Source organism: Hemitrygon akajei, chromosome 30, assembly GCF_048418815.1.
Source record: "Hemitrygon akajei chromosome 30, sHemAka1.3, whole genome shotgun sequence".
In the NCBI taxonomy this organism is placed as follows: Eukaryota; Metazoa; Chordata; class Chondrichthyes; order Myliobatiformes; family Dasyatidae; genus Hemitrygon; species Hemitrygon akajei.
The window spans coordinates 43,546,743-43,561,456 of NC_133153.1; the positions used below are offsets into that span (position 1 = coordinate 43,546,743).

General features: G+C 49.0%; 1 protein-coding gene across 2 annotated transcripts in view; it reads left to right on the top strand.

Moving 5' to 3' along the window:
- The first annotated feature begins 2,581 nt into the window (after positions 1-2,581).
- The window catches only part of sqor (sulfide quinone oxidoreductase), a 53,777-nt gene continuing 41,644 nt past the window's right edge, over positions 2,582-14,714 (top strand). Inside the window, exon 1 of one of the 2 annotated variants that reach the window (XM_073032768.1) lies at positions 2,582-2,725. The gene's annotated coding sequence lies outside the window, so the exon portion shown is untranslated. Of the gene's footprint in view, positions 2,726-2,772; positions 2,917-14,714 lie in introns of those variants that run through there. The other variant, XM_073032769.1, reaches the window with a different exon arrangement.

Here is a 14,714-nt window from a genome sequence, read left to right on the forward strand (position 1 = left end):
GGGATACGTTGAATGCTTATGAAATGTTTTTCTTGGAGCAGCTTGGGCTTGGGGAAAGGGTATATTAGATTGGGTGTTGAATAATAACCCAGATCTTATTAGGGAGCTTAATGTAAAGGAACCCTGAGGAGACAGTGATCATAACATGAGTGAATTCATATTGTGATTGCAGAGGGAGAAGCACAAGTCACGTGCGTCAGTATCACAAAAGAATAGAGGGAATTACAGAAGCATGGGAGAGGAGCTTAACCGTGAATATTGGAGGAGATACTGGCGGGGATGTTGGCAGAGCAGAGATGGCTGAAGTTTCTGGAAATAGTTCACAAGTCATAGGATAGCTATGTACCACAGAGGAATAAGTTCTCAAATGGCAGGGGTAGGCAGCCATGGCTGACAAAGGAAGTTAAGGGACTGCATAAAAGCCAAGGAAAGGGCATAAGGTAGCAAAAGTGAGTGGGAAGTTGGATGATTGGGAAGCTTTTAAAATCCAACAAAAGGGAATTAAAAAACTTTAAAAGGGGAAAAGATGAAATATGAGGGCAGGCTAGCCAATAATATAAAGCAGGATACCAAAGTTTTTTCAGTTACATAAAGAGTGAAAGGGAGGTGAGAGTTGATATTGGTTGATATTGGACCACTGGAAAATGATGCTGGTGAGGTTGTAATGGTGTTCAAAGAAATGGCAGATGAACTTAATGGGTACTATGTATCTGTCTTCACTGTGGAAGTCACCAACAGTGTGTTAGAGGTCTATGAGTGCCAGGGAGCAGGAGTGAGTGCCATTGCTATTACAAAGGAAAAAGTGGTAGACAAACTCAAAAGTCGTAAGGTCTTGAAGTCACCTGGATAGATGGACTACATCTCAGAGTCCTGAGAGAAGTTGCTGAAGAGTTAACAGATGCATCGCTTGATTCTGGCATGGTCCTGGAGGACTGGAAAATTGCAAATGTCACAAGAAGGCAGAAGAAAGGAAATTATAGGCTAACCTCAGTGGTTGGGAAAGTGTTGGAGTCCATAATTAAGGATGTTTCGAGGTACTTGGAGACTAATGATAAAATAAGTCAAATCAACATGGTTTCTGTGAAGGGAATTCTTGCCTGATAAATCTGTTGGAGTTCTTCGAGGAAGTAACAAGCAGGGTGGACAAAGGAGAAGCAGTGGATGTCATTTACTTGGATTTTCAGAAGGCATTTGATAAGGTGCCACACATGAGGCTGCTTAACAAGATAAAATCCTGTGGTGTTACAGGAAAGATACTGGTGTGGTTAGAGGAATGGCTGACAGGCAGGAGGCAGTGAGTGGGTATAAAGGAGACCTTTTCTGGTTGGCTACCAGTGACTAGCGGTGTTCCTCAGGGGTCAGTATTGTGACCGCTACTTTTCACATTGTTTGTCAATGATTTAGATAATGGAATTAATAGACAATAAGTGCAGGAGCAGGCCATTCGGCCAGCACCACCATTCAATGTGATCATGGCTGATCATCCACAATCAGTACCCCCGTTCCTGCCTTCTCCCCATATCCCTTGACTCCACTATCTTTAAGAGCTCTATCTAACTCTTCCTTGAAAGCATCCAGAGAATTGGCCTCCACTGCCTTCTGAGGCAGAGCATTCCATAGATCCACAACTCTCTGGATGAAAAAGTTCTTCCTGAACTCCGTTCTAAATGGCCTACTCCTTATTCTTAAACTGTGACCTCTGGTTCTGGACTCACCCATCAGCGGGAACATGCTTCCTGCCTCCAGTGTGTCCAATCCTTTAATAATCTTATATGTTTCAATCAGATCCTCTCTCATCCTTCTAAATTGATGACTTGATGACTTTGTGGCAAAGTTTTCGGATGATATGAAGATAGATGGAGGGGTAGGTAGTGCTGAGGAAGCAATGCGATTGCAGCAGGACTTGGACAATTTGGAAGACTGGGCAAAAAAGTGGCAGATAGAATACAGTGTTGGGAAATGTATGATAATGCATTTTGGTAAAAGGAACAATAGTGTGGACTATTATCTAAATGGTGAGAAGGTTCAGACATCAGGGTTCAAACCCCGGAATGAAGGGGTTAACATATAAGGAGCATTTGGCAGCTTTGGGCCTGTACTCACTGGAATTTAGAAGAATGTGGGGGGGGGGGGGCGGGATTTCATTGAAACCTACTGAATGTTGAAAGGACTAGATAGGGTGGATGTGGAGAGAATGTTTTTCTATGGTGGGGGTATCCAGAACTAAAGGGCAGAGCCTTGAAAATTGAGAGGTGACTTTTAGAACGGAGGTAAAGAGGATTTTATTTTAGCCAGAGAGTAGTGAATCTGTGGAATGCTCTGTACGGACTGTGGTGGAGGCCAAGTCTGTGGGTATATTTAAGGTAAAAGTTGATAGTTTCCTGATCAGTCAGGGCATCAAAGGATCTGGTGAGAAGGCAGGTGTGTGGGTTTGAGTGGGCTCTGGGATCAGCCATGATAGAATGGTGGAGCAGACTCGATGGGCTGAATGGCCTAATTAGCGCCAATGTTATCCGAGTGGATGGGAAATGATTAGCTGGGACTCTGGTTACAGTTACACTGTGTTGATACAGTTACACCCTGTTATTAGTTACACAAGGTACAGTTAAATTGTTCGTGACCGGAAGTTGGAGCGGTTTGGTGTGGCGGGGACAGGTCGCTGCCTGGTGTTCGCGGAGTTTCTCCGCGTCGCCAGGTCCAGGAGGGAACTGTTTACAGATCGCAGGTCAGTCAGTGTTTGTTGTTTTTACAACCCTTCCCCCAGTTCGAGAACCCACTCACTCGCGGCCAGAAGTTCCGGGCGCGACTCTGCTGATCGGTCGTTCGCAATGTCACCCCCCCCCCCCACGGGAAATACAAAGGGGGGAGTGTCGGAGAGAGGACGGCAGTTTGCAGAGTGAAACGGGCCTACCTTAGGTGGGTCCGGAGCCGTAGTGACACGGGTTCGATGCTGCCCTCCGCCGTCACCCTTCTCCCCTACTCTCCCCGTCACCCACGACCTACCCTTCCCCCCCACCCTCCGCTCTCCCCGTCACCCAACACCTACTCTCCACACTCCGCCCTCCGCCGTCACCCTTCCCCCCGTCACCCACCCTCCGCTCTCCCCGTCACCCACGTCCTACTCTCCACACTCCGCCCGCCGCCGTCACCCACTCTCCACACTCCGCCGTCACCCTTCTCCCCTACTCTCCCCGTCACCCACGACCTACTCTCCACACTCCGCCCGCCGCCGTCACCCACTCTCCACACTCCGCCGTCACCCTTCTCCCCTACTCTCCCCGTCACCCACGACCTACTCTCCACACTCCGCCGTCACCCTTCTCCCCTACTCTCCCCGTCACCCACGACCTACTCTCCACACTCCGCCCGCCGCCGTCACCCACTCTCCACACTCCGCCGTCACCCTTCTCCCCTACTCTCCCCGTCACCCACGACCTACTCTCCACACTCCGCCGTCACCCTTCCCCCTCCACCCACCCTCCGCTCTCCCCGTCACCCACGACCTACTCTCCACACTCCGCCGTCACCCTTCCCCCTCCACCCACCCTCCGCTCTCCCCGTCACCCACGACCTACTCTCCACACTCCGCCGTCACCCTTCCCCCCCCACCCACCCTCCGCTCTCCCCGTCACCCACGACCTACTCTCCACACTCCGCCGTCACCCTTCCCCCCGTCACCCACCCTCCGCTCTCCCCGTCACCCACGTCCTACTCTCCACACTCCGCCCGCCGCCGTCACCCACTCTCCGCTCTCCCCGTCACCCACGACCTACTCTCCACACTCCGCCGTCACCCTTCTCCCCTACTCTCCCCGTCACCCACGACCTACTCTCCACACTCCGCCCGCCGCCGTCACCCACTCTCCACACTCCGCCGTCACCCTTCTCCCCTACTCTCCCCGTCACCCACGACCTACTCTCCACACTCCGCCGTCACCCTTCCCCCCCCACCCACCCTCCGCTCTCCCCGTCACCCACGACCTACTCTCCACACTCCGCCGTCACCCTTCCCCCCCCACCCACCCTCCGCTCTCCCCGTCACCCACGACCTACTCTCCACACTCCGCCGTCACCCACCCTCCGCTCTCCCCCGTCACCCACGACCTACTCTCCACACTCCGCCCTCCGCTGTCACCCTTCCCCCCGTCACCCACCCTTCGCTCTCCGCCGTCACCCACTCTCCGCTCTCCCCGTCACCCATGACCTACTCTCCACACTCCGCCGTCACCCTTCTCCCCTACTCTCCCCGTCACCCACGACCTACTCTCCACACTCCGCCCGCCGCCGTCACCCACTCTCCGCTCTCCCCGTCACCCTTCTCCCCTACTCTCCCCGTCACCCACGACCTACTCTCCACACTCCGCCGTCACCCTTCTCCCCCCACCCACCCTCCGCTCTCCCCGTCACCCACGACCTACTCTCCACACTCCGCCCTCCGCCGTCATCCTTCCCCCCCCCCACCCACCCTTCGCTCTCCCCATCACCCTTCTCCCCCGTCACCCCACTCTCCGCTCTCCCCATCACCCTTCTCCCCCGTCACCCACTCTCCGCTCTCCCCGTCACCCTTCTCCCCCAACACCCTCTCTGCTCTCCCCATCACCCTTCTCCCCCAACACCCTCTCTGCTCTCCCCATCACCCTTCTCCCCAACACCCTCTTCGCTCTCCCATCACCCGTGACCTACACTCCACTCTCCGCTCTCCCCATCACCCTTTTCCCCCAACACCCTCTCTGTGCTCTCCCCGTCACCCGTGACCTACTCTCCACACTCTGCCCTCCGCCGTCACCCCCGCTCTCCCCATCACCCTTCTCCCCCAACACCCTCTCCGCTCTCCCCGTCACCCGTGACCTACTCTCCACTCTCCCCGTCACTCTTCTCCCCCTTCTCCCCTCCCCTTCTCCCCTCCCCTTCTCCCCTCCCCTTCTCCCCCTCCCCTTCTCCCCCTCCCCTTCTCCCCCTCCCCCTTCTCCCCTCCCCCTTCTCCCCTCCCCCTTCTCCCCTCCCCCTTCTCCCCTCCCCTTCTCCCCCTCCCCCCTTCTCCCCCCTCCCCGTCACCCACTCTCCACTCTCCCCGTCACCCGTGACCTACTCTCCACTCTCCGCTCTCCCGTCACTCTTCTCCCCCTTCTCCCCTCCCCTTCTCCTCTCCCCCTCCCCCTCCCCCTCCCCTTCTCCCCCTCCCCCTTCTCCCCCTCCCCCTTCTCCCCCTCCCCCTTCTCCCCCTCCCCCTTCTCCCCCTCCCCCTTCTCCCCTCCCCCTTCCTCCCCTCCCCCTTCTCCCCTTCTCCCCTCCCCTTCTCCCCTCCCCTTCTCCCCTCCCCTTCTCCCCCCTCCCCGTCACCCGTAACCTACTGTCCACACTCCGCCCTCCGCCGTCACTCCTCCCCCTCCCCCTTCTCCCCCTCCTCCCCCTCCCCCCTTCTCCCCACTCCCCCGTCACCCACTCTCCACTCTCCGCTCTCCCCGTCACTCTTCTCCCCCTCCCCTTCTCCCCCCTTCTCCCCACTCCCCCTCCCCGTCACCCTTCTCCCCCCTCCCCGTCACCCTTCTCCCCCCTCCCCCGTCACCCTTCTCCCCCCTCCCCGTCACCCTTCTCCCCCCTCCCCGTCACCCTTTCCCCCCATCACCCTTCTCCCCCTCTCTCCCCGTCACCCTTCTCCCCCCTCCCCATCACCCTTCTCCCCCCTCCCCCATCACCCTTCTCCCCCCCTCTCCCCCGTCACCCGTCACCCACTCTCCGCTCTCCCCCAGCATACCGAAGATGGGTGCTCAAGTAAGCGGCCGCTATACCGCCGTGTGTTTTGCGTTAATGTGGGCGAATGGCTAAACTGATTGCCGTGTGCGTTGGAGAATGAACGGACCGGAGACTGGGGAGACGGAGTGGATATCCCTGTAGATGGCGGGAGACTGGCCTGTCTCTGGATCAGTCTGCTCTTTGCCATTCTCGCCCGCAACCAAGACGAGGGAGCGACTCCTTCCCACGTCTGTTTTAATCGCACTGGCGCACGGAAACTCCTGCCGCCGAATTCGCTGCCAGAGTCATAAGTTACTAACTAATTGGTGACTGGTTAAGGAAAGAATAAACTTCCTCCACTCCACTCTATAAGTTAAAGGAGCAGAAGTAGGCCATTCGGCCCATCGAGTCTGCTCCACCATTCAATCATGGGCTGATCCAATTCTTCCAGTCGTCCCCACTCCCCGGCCTTCACCCCATACCCTTTGATACCCTGGCTAATCAAGAACCTATCTATCTCTGCCTTAATTACACCCAATGACTTGGCCTCCACAGCCGCTCCTGATAACGAATTCCACAGATTTACTACCCTCTGACTGAAGTAATTTCTCTGTATCTCAGTTCTAAATGGCCGTCCTTCAATCCTGAAGTCATGCCCTCTTGTCCTAGACTCCCCTACCATGGGAAATAACTTTGCCATATCCAATTTGTTCAGGCCTTTTAACTTTCAGAATGTTTCTATGAGATTCCCCACTCATTCTCATGAATTCCAGGGAATACAGCCCAAGAGCTGTCAGATCTTCCTCATACAGTAACCCTTTCATTCCTGGAATCATTCTTGTGAATCTTCTCTGAACCCTCTCCAATGTCAGTATATCCTTTCTAAAATAAGGAGTCCAACACTCCAAGTGTGGTCTCACAAGTGCCTTATAGAGCCTCAACATCACATTCCTGCTCTTATATTCTATACCTCTAGAAATGAATGCCAACATTGCATTTGCCTTCTTCACCACCGACTCAACCTGGAGGTTAACCTTTAGGGTATCGTGTACGAGGACTCCCAAGTCCCTTTGCATCTCTGCATTTTGAATTCTCTCTTCCGTTTATTTCTTCCACCAAAGTGCATGACCATACACTTTCCAACATTGTATTTCATTTACCACTTCTTTGCCCATTCCCTTAAACTATTTAAGTCTCTCTGCAGGGTCTCTGTTTCCTCAACACTACCTGCTACTCCACCTATCTTTGTATCATTGGCAAATTTAGCCACAAATCCATTAATCCCATAGTCCAAATCATTGACATATATCGTAAAAAACAGCGGTCCCAACACTGACCCCTGTGGAGCTCCCTGGTAACTGGCAGCCAGCCAGAATAGGATCCCTTTACTCGTGCTCCCTATTTTCTGCCGAACAGCCAATGCCCCACTCACGCTAGTAACTTCCCTATAATTCCATGGGCTCTTATCTTACTAAGCAGCCTCATGTGGAGCACCTTATCAAAGGCTTTCTGAAAATCCAAGTACACCACATCTACCGCATCTCCTTTGTCTACCTTGCTTGTAATTTCCTCAAAGAATTACAGTAGGTTTGACAGGCAGGATTTTCCTTTCAGGAAACCATGCTGGCTTTGGCCTATCTTGTCATGTGCCTCCAGGTATTCCATAATCTCATCCCAGCTATTGCTTCCAACAATTTCCCAACCACTGATGTCAGGCTAACAGGTCTATAGTTTCCTTTCTGCTGCCTCCCACCCTTCTTAAATAGCGGAATAACATTTGCAATTTTCCAGTCATCTGGTACAATGCCAAAATCTATCAATTCCTGAAAGATTATCATTAATGCCTCTCCAGCTACTTCCTTCAGAACCCGAGGGTGCATTCCATCAGGTCCAGGAGATTTATCAACCCTCAGACCATTAAGCTTCCTAAGCACCTTCTCGGTCATAATTTTCACTGCACAAACTTCACTTCCCTGACACTCTTGAATGTCCGGTATACTGCAGACATTTTCCACTGTGAAGACTGATGCAAAATACACATTCAGTTTGTCTGCCAGCTATGCATCTCTTATTACAATATCTCCAGTGTCATTTTATATTGGTCCTATATCTGCCCTCAACTCTGTTTTACTCTTCATTTACTTAAAAAAACCTCTTAGTATCTTCTTTGATATTAATCGACAGCCTCCTTTCATAATTCATCTTTTCTTTCCTAATGACCTTCTTAGTTTCCTTCTGCAAATTTTAAAAAGCTCCCCAATCCTCTATCTTCCCACTAGCTCTGGCTTCCTTGTAGGGCCTCTCTTTTGCTTTTACTTTGGCTCTGACTTTACTTGTCAGCCACAGTAGTGTCCTTCTTCCCTTTGAAAATTTCTTCTTATTTAGAATATATCTGTCTTGTACATCCCTCATTTTTCGCAGAAACTCCAGCTGTAGCTGCTCTGCTGTTCTCCCTGCAAGTGTCCCTTTCCAGTCAACTTCAGCCCCTCTCATGCCATTGTAATTCCCTTTATTCCACTGAAATACTGAAACAATGGAATTTAGTTTCTCCTTCTCAAATTTCAAAGTGAGCTCAATCATATTGTGATCACTGTTCCCTAAGGGTTCCTTAACCTTAAGCTTTCTTATCACCACCGGATCATTGCACAACACCCAATCCAGCACAGCCGATCCCCTACTGGGCTCAATAACAAGCTGTTCTAAAAAGCCATCTCTTAGACATTCTACAAATTCTCTCTCTTGAAGTCCAGTACTGGCCTGGTTTTCCCAATCCATTTTCTTGTTAAAATCCCCAACAATTATCATGACATTGTCTTTCTGACACACCCTTTCTTTCTTCTGATGTAATTTGTAATCCACATCTTGGCTGATACAACTTCCATTCGGGTCTTTTTACCCTTGTCATTTCTTAACTCAACCCATAGAGACTCTACACCTTCTGATTTCTTTCTAATGATTTAATATTATTTCTTAAACACAGGGCCACACCACCCCCTCTGCCTACTAACCTATCTGTCCAATACACCGTATATCCTTGGATGTTCAGCTCCAAATGGCAGCCGTCGTTTAGCCAAATTTCAGAGATGGCCATGTCAAACTTGCCAATCTGTAGCTGAGTTTCAAGATGGTTCATTTTATTCCTTATGCTGCAAGCATTCAAATACAACACTTTCAGACAAGTATTTGTTGCTTTCTGTTTTAACTGCATCACGCCTGTATTGCCCTGTAACTCAAGCCACTGGCTTTGATTGAGCCTCATCTCTTGCCTGTTCTTTCTATAAACTCTGTTGCACACTGATTTATTTCTGTTTTCCCCTCCCTCAGTCCTATCACTTCAGTTCCAATCCCACTGCCAAATTAGCTTAAACCCTCCCTAACAGTTCTATTAAACCTGCCTGCTAGAATATTGGACCCCTTTGGGTTCAGGTGTAACCTGTCCTTTTTGCACAGGTCATACCTCCCCCAGAAGAGGCCCAATGATACAGGAATCTGAATCCCTGCCCCCTACACCAGTTTCTCAGCCACACCTTAATATGCCTGATCATGCTATTCTTGCACTCACTAGCACGTGGCACAGGTGGCAATCCTGAGATTACTACCCTAGAGGTCCTGCCTTTCAGCTTCCTACCCAACTCCCTGAATTCTCTTTTCAGGACTTCCTCTTTCTGTCTATGTCATGGGTACCAACATGTACCAAGACTTCTGGCTGTTCACCCTCTCCATCAGAATACTCTGCACCTGATCTGAGACGTCCTGTACCCTGGCACCTGGGAGGCAACACACCATGCGGGCATCTCTATCATTTGACAGAACCTCCTGTCTGTTCCCCTCACTATGGAATCCCCTATGACTACCGCATTCTTCATCTCCTATCAATTAAACCTTCCATCAATTACACAGAATATCGTTGGGCTTTTCAGTTTAATTTGTATGTGCATTTTCAAATCTTCAAATCCTCCACCTCCTTTCACACTGGGTGGGAACAGGCTCTTCGGCCTGCCATAAAAACCAGAGCAGGACAACACAGGAACAGGGCTATTGGCCCACACTGTCGTGCCAAACTAATTCAATTAGACCATAAGACATAGGAGCAGAATTCGGCCTTTCGGCCCAGCGAATCTGCACTGCCATTCGATCATGGCTGAGCCTCTTTCTCTTCCTCAGCCCCACTCCCTGGCTTTCTCCCTGTAACCTTTGATGCCGTGTCCAATCAAGAACCTATCAATCTCTGCCTTAAATATGGAGCCTAGGAGCTGAGGTGGTTTGTCGAATTACCGGTGTGAACGAGTAATCTTTGGGGTACTGCAAGTCTGTGTCTTTATTGATGCTTTGCTGCACACGAGTGCTTGGTGGGGGTGCCGGTGCTTTTTTTTGCTGGTGGGGGAGGGGGGTTTGTTGCTGCTGCTTATGCGTGGGAGTGGGGAGCTGGGGGGGGGGGACTTTGTGGTTTTAACATTTAACTGTCATTCATTCTTTGGGACATTCTTCTGTTTTCATGGATGTTTGTGAAGAAAAAGAATTTCAGGATGTATATTGTATACATTTCCCTGACATTAAATCTATCTGTTGAATACACCTGATGACCTGGCCTCCAGAGCTGCCTGTGGTAATAAATTCCACAAATTCAACAAGCTCTGGCTAAAGAAATTTCTCAAAATCTCTGTTTTAAATGAACGCCTCTCTATCCTGAGGCTCTACTCTCTTGTCCTAGACTCTCCCACCATGGGAAACATCCTTTCCACATCTACTCTGTCTCGGCCTTTCAACATTCAAAAGGCTTCAATGAGATCCACGCTTCATCCTTCTGATTTTCAGCTAATGCAAACCCAGAGCCTACAAATGTTCTTTGTACGATAACCCTTTCATTCCCAGAATCACCCTTCTGAACCTCCTCTGAACCCTCTCCAATGCCAGCACATCTTTTCTCAGATGAGTGGCCCAAAACTGTTTGCAGAACTCAAGGTGAGGCCTCAACATTGCCTTATAAATCCACAGCATCACCTCCCTGCTCTTGTATTCTAGACCTTTTGAAATTATTGCTAAATTACTAATCCAATGGCTAATTAAACTAATCACTTCCGGCTTCACAATGTCCATATCCTTCCATTTTCTTCACCTTCATGTACCGATCTAAATAATTCTAAAAAGGCCTGAATGTATTTGTCTTGACCACTGCCCCAGGCAGCAATTTCCAGGCATCCACCAACATCATGTCCCCCATGAACCTGCATCCTCTCACCTTCAATGCATACCCTCTGGTAAAGGGCTGTGACATATAATGTTGTAAACCTCTATCAGATCTTCCCACAGCCTCCAGCACTCCAGAGAAAACAGTCCAAGTTTCTGCAGCCTCTCGTTATAGACCGTCTCTTGGCAGCCTCCCCTAAACCAGGCAGCATCCTGATAAAACTCCTAATGAAACCAACAAAGGTCCATGCTAACCCCTGTATCTCTCTACACTAGTCCATGCTAACCCCTGTACCTGTATCTTTATACCCTAGTCCATGCTAACCCCTGTATCTCTCTACACTAGTCCATGCTAACCCCTGTACCTGTATCTCCCTACCCTAGTCCACGCTAACCCCTGTATCTTTATACCCTAGTCCAGGGGTGGGCAAACGTTTTGACTTGTGGGCCACAAAGGGTTCTAAAATTTGACAGGGGGGCCGGACCAGGAGCAGATGGACGGAGTGTTTTGGTAATACACCTCATAAGAGAAAATAAAATATCATGGGATATGTAGAAAACATGTGCTTTAATTTCAATTGAAAATGAACAAATGCATTACAACCAAATATCTGTCTTTGAAGTCCCATGGTATTTAGCTATTTATTGAAATGACTTTTAAAACACTAAAAATTAAATGAATAAAATAGAGTTTTTTTTATAGTAACAGTTATTATTTTAAAGCACTGAAAATTCTGTTATCCTTCAAGATATTATCATCATCACTCTCCTCCTGACTGTCTTTATTTCAAAAACGGTAGGAGATGCAGGTCTACTTGTCCTGCTCCTTCTTATTCAATTGTCCCCTGTGCCAAAACTCAACAACGACCAGCACAAGGACAGAACAGTGACAGCGCGCCAGTATGCGGAGCGCGTTATTTGATCTGGAGTGCATTTTTTATTTTGAGAACGTACGTGCACCTGCGCACTACTCACGTCCATCACTTAACAGAAATGACATGTAACATGTAAGGCTTATTGAAAAAAATATTTTCAAATGCATTTTTTACATAACACAACGAAGAAACTTATTTTTAATTTCAGTGGGGACAGTGTTGTTGGTCTCCCTTTTTAGCCAGCGCATCAAAGTCTGGATTTAGTTTTGTTGTGGCGAAAACGCCAGAATTGCGGGGAAAAAAACGTTAACAAGGTTTATTAATATAATTTCATCAAGTTCTGCGGGCCGGATTAAAAAGCTTAACGGGCCGCATATGGCCCCCGGGCCGTAGTTTGCCCATGCCTGCCCTAGTCCATGCTAACCCCTGTATCTCTCTACACTAGCCCATGCTAACCCCTGTACCTGTATCTTTATACCCTAGTCCATGCTAACCCCTGTATCTCTCTACACTAGCCCATGCTAACCCCTGTACCTGTATCTTTATACCCTAGTCCATGCTAACCCCTGTATCTCTCTACACTAGTCCATGCTAACCCCTGTATCTTTATACCCTAGTCCATGCTAACCCCTGTACCTGTATCTCCCTACCCTAGTCCATGCTAACCCCTGTACCTGTATCTCCCTCTCTCTACACTAGTTCACACTAACCCCTGTACCTGTATCTTTATACCCTAGTCCATGCTAACCCCTGTATCTCTCTACACTAGTCCACACTAACCCCTGTACCTGTATCTTTATACCCTAGTCTATGCTAACCCCTGTATCTCTCTACAGTAGTCCATGCTAGCCCCTGTATCTCCCTTCACTAGTTAATGCTAACCGCTGTATCTCCCTTTAGTAATTAATGCTAACCCCTATATCTCCCTTCAATAGTAATGCTAACCCCTGTATCTCTCTACACTAGTCCATGCTAACCCTTTTATCTCCTTACACTAGTTAATGCTAACCCCTATATCTCTCTACACTAGTCCATGCTAACCCCTGTATCTCCCTTCACTAGTTAATGCTAACCGCTGTATCTCCCTTCACTATTTATTGCTAACCCCTGTATCTCCCTTCACTAGTCCATGCTAACCCCTGTATCTCCCTTCACTAGTTAATGCTAACCCCTATATCCCTCTACACTAGTCCATGCTAACCCCTGTATCTTCCTTCACTAGTTAATGCTAACCCCTGTATCTCCCTTCACTAGTTATTGCTAACCCCTGTATCTCCCTTCACTAGTTAATGCTAATCGCTGTACCTGTACCTCTCTGGAGATAAGGTACTATGCTGGTCAACATAAGGAAGGTGTGATTGGGAGAGCGTGGAGTGGTTTTTGTGCTGGTCAGCAGTCCGGTTTGAGGTCTTTTGGTGGGAGCTGTGGAGTGGGACAGAAGGGAAGATGCCACAGAATGCCATCGGAAGGAGAGTGCCCGTTGCACAAAGTGTTTTCTGCTGATAGAAACATAGAAAATAGGTGCAGAAGTAGGCCATTCGGCCCTTCGAGCCTGCACCGCCATTCAGTATGATCATGGCTGATCATCCAACTCAGAACCCTGTACCTGCTTTCTCTCCATACCCCCGATCACTTTAGCCACAAGGGCCATATCGAACTTCCTCTTAAATATAGCCAATGAACCGGCCTCAACTGTTTCCTGTGGCAGAGAATTCCACAGATTCACCACTCTCTGTGTGAAGAAGTTTTTCCTCATCTCAGTCCTAAAAGGCTTCTCCTTTATCCTTAAACTGTGACCCCTCATTCTGGACTTCCCCAACATTGGAAACAATCTTCCTGCATCTAGCCTGTCCAATCCCTTTAGAATTTTATACGTTTCAATAAGATCCCCCCTCAGTCTTCTAAATTCTAGTGAGTATAAGCCTAGTCGATCCAGTCTTTCTTCATATGAAAGTCCTGCCATCCCAGGAATCAATCTGGTGAACCTTCTTTGTACTCCCTCTATGGCAAGAATGTCTTTCCTCAGATTAGGGGACAAAAACTGTACACAATACTCTAGGTGCGGTCTCACCAAGGCCTTGTACAACTGCAGTAGAACCTCCCTGCTCCTGTACTCAAATCCTTTTGCTATGAATGCCAACATACCATTTGCCTTTTTCACCGCCTGCTGTACCTGCATGCCCATCTTCAATGACTGGTGTACAATGACACCCAGGTCTCGTTGCATCTCCCCTTTTCCTAATCGGCCACCATTCAGATAATAATCTGTTTTCCTGTTCTTGCAACCAAAGTGTATAACCTCACATTTATCCACATTAAATTGCATCTGCCATGAATTTGCCCACTCACCTAACCTATCCAAGTTACCCTGCATCTTCTTAGCATCCTCCTCACAGCTAACACCGCCGCCCAGCTTCGTGTCATCCGCAAACTTGGAGATGCTGCATTTAATTCCCTCGTCTAAATCATTAATATATATTGTAAACAACTGGGGTCCCAGCACTGAGCCTTGCAGTACCCCACTAGTCACTGCCTGCCAATCTGAATAGGTCCCGTTTATTCCCACTCTTTGCTTCCTGTCTGCCAACCAATTCTCTATCCACATCAATACCATGCCCGCAATACCGTGTGCTTTAAGCTTGCACACTAATCTCCTGTGTGGGACCTTGTCAAAAGCCTTTTGAAAATCTAAATATACCACATCCACTGGCTCTCCCTTATCCACTCTACTAGTTACATCTTCAAAAAATTCTATCAGATTCGTCAGACATGATTTTCCTTTCACAAATCCATGCTGACTTTGTCCGATGATTTCACCTCTTTCCAAATGTGCTGTTATCACATCTTTGATAACCGACTCTAGCATTTTCCCCACCACCGATGTCAGATTCACCAGTCTATAATTCCCCAGTTTTTCTCT